Genomic DNA, 9,285 nt, shown 5'->3' with positions numbered 1-9,285 from the left:
TGTATACTCACTTGCTGATTCACATCTTAATGGAACTTGAATTCCTGCAACAGTAGGCATAGTCAGTGTGGCTGCTTTGACTATCAGCAGAACATGCCAGCTGCAAAGCTCTATGTTGAAGGGTATGTGAACAGAACTTCAGCTTCTCCACTCCCCTAATCACATACATAGCAGCCACGTGCTCACTGTACAATGTGAAGGGGTACTGTTTCTTTAAAGCATAAAACCTATTCAGAAGACTTGTCAGGTAAAACATGCCTAAGTATACACAAGTTAAGCACCTTCAGTGACTGCTTAGAAAAATATTACTAGGTGGTAATTGACCCCAAAGGGCATCTTGGAAATGCACCAAAATGCTTTCTTAAATGTTTTGAAAACAAAAATGCTCAAAGGCAGAACCTGGAAAATGTGAGTATGAAAATATGGTAAACCAGATCAGGGCCCCTAATTTTTAAATGTGCAAAAGAGAAATCATGCACAATTAAGGCACAGAATGAGGCTCAATTGTATTCTGTTTTAGAAAAACCAATACATTTTCCCTCCAAGACAGGCATTTTAACGGATGCTGGTTTTCAGGCAGCTACCTTAAGTCCCAGTTCGCTGCTTACGCGTACTTTGGAGATAAGAAATGCAACTGAGCTGTACAAAATGAGACAACTTCCCTCCTGTCTCTTGTGCATGATAAATGCTAAAGCAATTAGGAACCACTGTTGCATACTACATTGGAATTTGTCAGTAACATCAGTGCTGTGCTATATAAATGGGGGAAACTTATTTAAAGTCCTGAGAATTTCAGAGAAGACCACTGATTTAACTTAAACATTTGGGTCCATAGAACTGAAATAGAAACAATCCCCTCCTTGACCTTTCTTGTTTGTTTTTTTTTATTTTTTTAATTGAGGTATAATTGACATATAAAACTGGTAGTTTCAGGTGTACAATGTAATGATTCAATATTTGTATACACTGCAAAATGATCACCACAATAAGTCTGTCACCATCTGTCACCATACAAGGTTACAAAAAGTTTTTTTCTTGCCATGAGAACTTTTAAGATTTATTCTCTTAGCAACTTTCAAATATACACTACGATATTATTGATTATAGTCACCATGCTGTACATTAAATCCCCATGATTTATATATTTTATAACTGGAAATTTGTACCTCTTGACCCCCTTTACTTATTTCACCCATCCCCCCTCCCCCTGACAACCACCTTTTTGTTTTCTGTATCTGTGGACTTTGTTTTGTTTGTTCATTTGTTTTTGCAGATTCCACATGTAAGTGAGATCATATGGCATTTGTCTCTCTCTGTCTGACTTCACTTGGCATAATGCCCTCAAGGTCCATCCATGTTGCTGCAAATGGCAAGATTTATTCATTTTATGGCTGAGTAGTATTCCATTGTACATATGTACCACATCTTCTTTATCCATTCACCCACTGATGGACACTTAGGTTGTTTTCATACCTTGACTATTGTAAATAATGCCGCAATGAACATAGGGGTGCATGTGTCTTTTCAAATTAGTGTGTTTTTTTTTTAAATAAATACTCGGAAGTGGAATTGCTCGGTCATGTGGTAGTTTTACCTTTAATTTTTTGAGGAACCTCTATACATTTTTCCATAGTGGCTGCACCAATTTACATTTCCACCAACAGTGAACTAAGGTTCTCTTTTCTCCACCCTTACCAGCACTTGTTATTTCTTGTCTTTTTGGTGATGGCCATTCTGACAGGTGTGAGGCGATATCTCATTTTGGTTTCGATCTGCATTTCCCTGATGATTAGTAATGTTGAGCATCTTTTCATGTACCTATTGACTATCTGTATGTCTTTTTTTGGGAAAATGTCTATTCATATCCTCTGCTCATTTTTAAATCAGATTGTTTGGGGTTGTTTTTGTTTGTTTTGTTTTGTATTTTTGTTATTGAGTTATATAGTTCTTTATATATTTTGGATATAAATCCCATATCAGTTATATGCTTTACAAATATTTTCTCCCATTCAGTAGGTTGCCTTTTCATTTTGCTAATGAATTGACTTTTCAGTCTCAGAATATGCGTTATAGGGTATCCTATTGCACTGGCAGTAACCTGAAATATCATTTCAATAACAAAAGGAGCAAGGAAATATTGAAATGGGAAGCAGATTCTTAAACATCTACAGAAAAATGTGATGCCCACAGTTCATTCTGTGTTTCCACACTTGTAACTCCCAAGAAGTTTTTCAACATTTTTGTACTTTCTGCATCATTTTCAGGGAATTGAATGCATATTGGCCATTTAAAATATGTCCATGCTCAGATTTTTGTTATTGTTTTATTTTAACTTTCTCAGAAGTAGTTTAGGAACCATCTTTCTGACCCTGCCTTTTTATTATGTTTTCTTTTCCTCTTTATATTAAGAATATGCTCATTCTAGGAAGACAGGCAGTATTGGTGGTGGTGCTTAGACAGTCCTTAGAATTATAGCTAAATATCTCACATTAATTACGCAGTAGATATAACGCATATAAGATACAGAAACTGCAAAAAACTTTTTTTGCAAGACTACCAGGTCTTTTGGTGGGAGCACGACAATGACAATCGGTCAACCTTTTAGTTGTCAAGGGTTCCGGTTTGGTTCCTTAACACCTTAGAAAACTACACTTGACTCTTAGTTTGTATAGAGTTGATACTCTGGAATTGGGTTTAGAACTACAAGGGATCTTAGACATTGTATAGACCAAGCCCTACCACCCTTCCAACTACTTCTCTTTTCATCCACTTCTCTCCCTTGGAGAAGTCTATTTTAACCATCTTTCCTAGCTATTAAAGTCCTAATAAGAGGCCTAGTAGGAGAATAGGATGTAATGATTGGAAAGATTTCTTCTTAGTCTAGAGTTCTATGACCCATGATACATGAAAAAAAATGAGTTTGCCATATAGGATTTGAAAGGAGGATTTTCACTTCTCCTTCCCTGTTTTCATACTTCCCACCCCCACTAAGAAATGTGTTCATTACACCAGTGGTGCTCACAATATTTCACTTTGTGTATTCAGAGCCTAAAACCATTCTTTCTACTTTCCCCACTTACAATAAAGTAAAACACTGTATTACTAAAGTTAATGAGAAAAATATCTTATCTGAAACTCCAACTGTTAAATCACAGCTGAGACAAAAGACTAGGCTATCCTAATACAAATATTCATATTACAAGAGGTAACAGATGACCCTACAGTTAAAGCCCTATGTGCCAATATAGTAAACAAAGTCCTCTACAAAGATTTTGACCTACTGTTGTAATGAATATTTGCCCTGTGCTGGCACCAAGTAATTGTAAGTAATGAGATATGAGACTTCCACTTCTGGCCAAGGTAGACCATATTTAATCTCCCACCTGAACAACAGAAAAAAGAACCTCAGAATATGAAACAAGGGGTTTCAAGACACTGGATATCAAGTAATAAAGAATACTGATCCCTAAGAGATGAGAAACAAACTTGGTAAGACCTACATCTGCCCTGTCTTACTGCCTTGAGTACAACTTCAGGTCATGGAGCAGGGTTGTGGAATCTAAGCCAACTCCTTGAATTAAAGAGATGGACCTCTAAGTCCGAGGAGGTCAATGTGGCTAGAATTCATGGCATAGATAAGACAAAAGACAGAGACGATTCAAATTATTAAAATCAGGTATAAAAAGGGGGCATTACTACTGACATTACACAGATAAAAATGACTATAAAAGAATACTATGAACAATTGTATGTGAACAAATTAGACACATTAAATGGAATAGACATATTTCTAGGAGGACACAAACCACCGAAACTGACAATAAATAATGGAAAAACTGAATAGATATAACAAGTAAAAAGACTGAATAATTAATTTTAAAACTTCCCACATATAAAAGCCTAGAACAAGATAACTGGTGAATTCTACCAAATGTTTAAAGAAGAATTAATACCAATCATTCACAGAATTGCCCAGAAAAATTGAAGAGGAGGCAAAACATCTCAACTCATTCCATGAGGCCAAAACCTCATAGATACCAAAATCTTGACACCAAAACATGAGACACCACAAAAAACTACAGACCAATATTCCTTATGAATATAGACACAAAATCTTTAAAAAAACAAACAAACAATAAAAGCCACTAGCAAATCCAGCTAAGCAACATATAAAAAGCACAGGACCAGACAGCTTCACTGGTGAAATCTACGAAACATTTAAAGAAGAATTAATAAAACCCTGGTTAAACTCTTCCAAAAAATTGAAGGGGAGGGAACACTTCCTAAGTCATTCTATGAGGTCAGTATTATGCTGATAAGGCACTACAAGAAAACTACAGATTCACATCCCTTATGAATACTGATGTGAAAAATCCTCAACAAAATGCTAGCAAAACAAATTCAAAAGCACCTTAAGAGGATTATACACCACGATCAAGTGGGATTTATACCAGCATGCAAGGTTGGTTCAACATATTAAAATCCATCAATGTGATATACCTAATTAATAGAATGAAGGAAAAACTCACATGATTATCTCGTTGATGCATAAAAATCATTTGACAATATTCAACAATGCTTCATGATAAAAACATTCACCAACTCGGAATAGAAGGGAAGTTCCTCAACCTGACAAAGGGCATCTATGAAAAACCACAGCTAACATCATACTTAATGGTGAAAGACTAAAACTTTTCCCCTTAGATTAGGAACAAGAAAAAGATGTCCATTCTCATCATCTCTATCTAATATTATACTGGAGTTTCTAGCCTGATCAATTAATAACAGAAAATGAATAAAAGGCATAAAGGTTGGAAAGGAAGAAGTAAAACTACTTCTATTTGCTGATGACATGACCTTATATATAGAAAATCCTAAGAAATCCACTAAAAACTATTCAAGCTAACAAATGCATTTAGTGAAGTTATATGATACTAAGGTCAATATACAAAAAAACTGTGTTTCTATACACAAGCAGTTAACAGTTGAAAAAGAGAATTAAGGGGAAATTTCCATTTACAGTAGTGTAAAAAAGAATAAAATACTTAGGAGTAAATTAAATAAAAGAACTACAACATTTGTTCACTGAAAACTTCAAAACATCATTGAAAGAAGTTAAAAAGACCTGTATAAATGATAAGACATCCTGTGTTCATTGGTTGGAATAGTGATTATTAAAATACAAAATTCCCCAGAGTGAGGCACAGATTCAGTGCAATTTATCAAAATCCCAGTTGGCTATATTTTCCCTTGAAGTAAGCGGCAAGCTGATCCTAAAACTTATATGGAATCACAAGGGAGACCGAATAAGCCAAAACAATCCTTAAAAATAAGAACAAAGTTGGAAGACTCACACCTGACAATTTCAAAACTTACTAAAATGTTACAGTAATTAACTGTGTGGTACTGGCATAAAGACAGACATATAGATCAATGGAATGGAATTGAGAGTCCAGAAATAAACCCACACATTTGTGACCAATTGATTTTTCAAAGGATGCCAAGACAATTCAATGGGGGGAAAATAGTCTTTTCAACAAATTGTTTTGGAACAACTGAATAGCCACATGCAAAAGAATGAAATTGGACCTTTACCTCAGGCCATGTATAAAAACTAACTCAGAATGAATCAAAGACTTAAATGTAAGAGCTAAAACTATAAAACTCTTAGAAGAAAACATAGGGGCAAATCTTCATGACCTTGGATTAGATATGATTCCAACAGCAAAAGCAACAAAAGGAAAAATAGATAAATAGGATTTCATCAAAATTAAAATCTTTTATACTTTAAAGGACACCATCAAGAAAGTAACAAGACGACTCTCAGAATGGAAGAAAATATTTGGAAATATTGATAAGGGACTAGTATTCAGAGTGTATGAAGTACTCTTACAGCTCAACAGTAAAAAGAAAAATAACCCAACTTAAAAATGGGCAAAACATCTGAAGAGACATTTCTCTAAAGAAGACACGCAAATGGCCAACAAGCATACAAAAGATGTTCAACATCATTAGGCATTAGGAAAATGCAAATCAAAACAATGAGATACCACTTTACACCCACTGGTGTAAATATTCATGCACCTAGTAAGAGATCTTCAAAATAGATGAAGCAAAACCTGACAGACCTGCAAGGAGAAAAGCCTTAGCACATTGTCATGTGCCCATGGCTGCTTCTGCTTGCTCAGAGAGGACAAAAGAAAATACTAGTTTCTCCACAATAAGATACCACCTCACACCTGTCAGAATGGCTATCATCAAAAAGTCTACAAATAACAAATGTTGGTGAGGATGTGGAGAAAAGGGAACCCTTGTACACTGTTGGTGGGAATGTAAACTGGTGCAGCCACTATGGAAAACATTATGGAGGTTCCTCAAAAAACTAAAAATAGAATTACCATATGATCCAGCAATTCCACTCCTGGGTATAAATCAGAAGAAAATGAAAATACTAATCTGTAAAGATGATATGCACCTCAATGTTCATAGCAGGACTATTTACAATTGCCAAGATATGGAAGCAACCTAAGTGTCCATCAACAGATGGATGGACAAAGAAGATGTTGTGTATATCTATCTATCCATCTATCCATCTATCTACCTATCTATTTATTTATCTAGACAGATAAACACAATGGAATATTACTCAGCCATAAAAAAGAATGCCATTTGCAACAACATGAATGGACTTGGAGGGCATTATGCTAAGTGAAATAAATCAGAGAAAGACAAATACTATACGTTTTCATTTATATGTAGAATCTAAAAAATAAAACGAATAAATGTAACAAAACAGAAACAGACAGATATATAGAACAAAGTAGTGGTTATCAGTGGGGAGAGGCAAGATAGCAGTAGAGGATTAAGAGGTACAAACTACTATGTATAAAATAAATAAGCTACAAGGATATATAGTACAACGCAGGGAATATAGCCAAAATTTTATAATAACCATAAGTGGAATATAACCTTTAAAATTGTGAATTACTATGTTGTACGCCTGAAACATATAATATTGTAAATCAAGTATACTTCAATTTAAAGAAAACTGAATACAGGAACAAAAAGAAAATACCGCTTTCTCAGCGCAGGAGAAGGATGCATTTGTGAAAATGGCTTTAGACTGATATCTCTTTCCACTCCATGTGGGCAGTTTTCTGTGCTGCTGCTGGACTTGAGGTGGGCAACAGCTGCCACCTGAAAGTACACAGTTAATTTAAGAACATATTTAAGTCTAGTAATCTCAAAGCCTGGCTTCTTACTGTTCTGATTATTATAAGCTAAGCAGGGCCTTATTTTAGCCTACATGTTTTCCAACTTGTCTTCAACCTTCCCTTCATTTTTATTCTGATAAGTAACCACATACTGCTTGGCCCAGTTGGTTTGATGTTGGTTCACTTGATTCCCAGCCTAAATTTCTGCTGAAGGGAGACAAATAAGGAAAGTTATTGCATGTAAAATATGACCAGTGCAGGTTATAGTTAGCAAACTCTAGTTGCTTCTGTGTGTTTATGTATGCTGGTGTTAATGAAATATAATGAACTTTCCTGTTGGAACTAAAGAAAACTTCCCCTCCCCAGAGTACTTTTTACATTGTTTAAAATAGACAATAGAGAGTATCTGCATGGTCTCAGGTTTACATAGCAATCAATACACACTGGTCCTTACTTGGACACTAGTAGCACTGGAGTGTTTGCAGATCAGAGCATTCAAATTCCAGGCGCTCATCTGGATTCAAGATCCCCAAGGAAGGTCATGTGAGGCGGACACCAGGCCAGACTCACAAGGTTTACTTTCACTACAGAGACTTGGACCAGACAGACAAAAAAAAAGTATCCTGAGGTACCGTGGGTTTACTGTAAGTCCCCTATGTCCAAGGGCTAATTCTAAAGGGTCTCAGGTGCTGCAGTGGTGCTGGGAAAAATCACTCATCATTAACTAGGAACCAAGATTTTCAGAACATGCAACTTATCACTTCTCATGAGGCAGAGAGCCCTGTAGTGCCAGGAATCTCCAATACATAGGATTCTGAATTTTTTGATACAGGCATCTTCATGACTAGATGGTGATGATTAGATTCTGAGTGTAAAAGAACTTAGCGGTTTGTTCTATGACCTTGAGAAAGTCACTTAACCATTCTAAGGCTCAGCTTCTGCATCTGTAAAATGCAGTTTGAATAGATCAGCACTGTTGAGGTTCAGATGAAATAATGTTTGAAGAATGACATTTTAATGAGAACTATATAAATGTCAGGTGTTACTCTTGTTTGCTACTGAGGCATCAGTGATAAGTGTTTCTTACAGCCCAAGCAAGAGTCAAATTACTGCATCAGAGAAAGACACAAAAACCTGGCATCTGGTTTACCATTCTGGCTTGCGATAGACTGGCAATAGCAAACACTTTACTGGCCCCAAGGAAATCAACCGGAAAACTATTTCACTTTAAATGAAAATATCTTCACTTCTTGGCAGGCTCCATGTGGCCCTGGTTGAAATTTACAAGTAGTCTCAGACTGCCTTTGGCTTTAGAGGCTGTCGCATCTTCCATAATCCCCAGTCTAAGTATTCATTCTGGTACCCTTGATGAACACAGGGAAGCAGATCTGAAGTATTTCTGCTGGCTCACCTTTCACAGGGACTCTTGAAGTTAGAACACCACTTGTTTAGGTGATTTAAATTGTCTATCTCTTGGCCTAGTAATACTTTGGGGTTTTGAACTAACTACAGGCGTGTACACATGACTTGGCAGATTTCTCTGGTGGAAGTAGTACTACTAGGAGTTTTCTTTCGGGAGCTTTTCAGGGATCAGTTACCAGTGCTTAGCACCTAGTCTGCCAACTGAGAATCTTCATTCAGAGTAGGATGAAGCAAAGCGAAATGACCACCTTGGGGGAAGTCAAGATGCATTCTTCTTTAGAGATCCAGTGAAACGATATTTGAAAAAAGTTAAATAATTTAAGATTAACAAATATATTTTGCCTCATTTCACCCTAAGAACCTTGGAACACAGCTTCCAATAAAGCTTGGTAAACTAGGTCTTAGATTAAGTGATGTTAAGTCATTTCTGTTGGCTTATCCCTCAGTACAAAGTGGCAGATGCTAGTCACGCATGTCAGTTTTATCAATTCAGCCTCATTGTGCCACCTGCAGAATAAAGCACCTCCAACAGATTTTGGAAACAAGAAGCAGTTGCTCATTCGTCAGGTTATCAACAACATACAATACACTTATATTAGGATAGTCTGAGGAGAGTTTAATTAGAAAGATATAGGGAGTCTGTAGGGAA

The sequence above is a fragment of the Lipotes vexillifer genome, unplaced genomic scaffold, assembly GCF_000442215.2.
Source record: "Lipotes vexillifer unplaced genomic scaffold, Lipotes_vexillifer_v1.1 scaffold1267, whole genome shotgun sequence".
Lineage (NCBI taxonomy): Eukaryota > Metazoa > Chordata > Mammalia > Artiodactyla > Lipotidae > Lipotes > Lipotes vexillifer.
The sequence above is the reverse complement of the archived record's forward strand: the minus strand, read 5'-3'. Positions refer to the sequence as shown.